Below are 971 nucleotides of genomic sequence, written 5' to 3' on the forward strand. Positions count from 1 at the left end.
TGGTTATGAGCCACCATGTGGTTGCTGGGATTTGAACTCTGCACCTTTGGAAGAGCAGTCGGGTGTTCTTACCTGCTGAGCCATCTCACCAGCCCACCCAACTTCTTTTTTGAGACATGCTCTTTTGTTGGCCTGTTGCTCACAGATTAGGTTACGATGACTTGCCAGTGAGCCCCAGGAATGTCCCAGGCTCCACCTCCTCAGCACTGGGGACACAAGTGTGTGCTACCACACCTAGCCTTTTTATACAAGTACTTTGCCTCCTTCCTCCCCCCTCTCTCCCTCTCTCCCTCTTGCCTTCCTGTTCCCCCTCTCTCCCCATTCCCTCCCCCCCCCACACACATGCTTATGGCTGGCCTCTATCTCTCTCTCTGCCTCTACTACCCTCTCAACTTCCCTCCCCATTCCCTGAATAAACTCTATTCTATACAATACTGTCATGTGGCTGGTCCCTCAGGGGAAAGGGATGCCTCAGCATGGGCCCCACCGAGGCACTCCCTTCCCCCACCTGACTACACATCCACAGAACATATCCATACCCCCTCTCTTCATCTTTTTATAACCACATCAACGTCCCTATCTGAAAAGCATTCTAATTCAAAATATTAAAAATATTCTGCAGGCCCAGGTCACACACTGTTTTTGTTCTACAGTGCTGAAGTAGGAATCATTTGAGTTAGCCTTATGAAAGACCATCCTCATCATCAGAAAAAAAGAAAGATGGTTTGGTTGTCTTGATGCTAGTGAAAGGCTCTTGCAATCTTCTCTAAAATGTGCTTCCATGATGGCTAAGTCTTCCCAGGAGAGAAGACAGCCTGAATTAGTTTTAAGAATGGGTACACTGACCGGGCGTGGTGGTGCACGCCTTTAATCCCAGCACTTGGGAGGCAGAGGCAGGCGGATTTCTGAGTTCGAGGCCAGCCTGGTCTACAGAGTGAAGAAAATCAAAAAAGAGCGCTGGGAAGTGGTGG

General features: G+C 49.3%; 1 protein-coding gene across 2 annotated transcripts in view; it reads right to left on the reverse strand.

Moving 5' to 3' along the window:
• Sparc (secreted protein acidic and cysteine rich) overlaps window positions 1-971 on the reverse strand; it is a 24,576-nt gene that overhangs the window by 5,131 nt on the left and 18,474 nt on the right. The window lies entirely within an intron of this gene.

This window comes from Mus pahari, chromosome 14 (genome assembly GCF_900095145.1).
Source record: "Mus pahari chromosome 14, PAHARI_EIJ_v1.1, whole genome shotgun sequence".
NCBI lineage: Eukaryota > Metazoa > Chordata > Mammalia > Rodentia > Muridae > Mus > Mus pahari.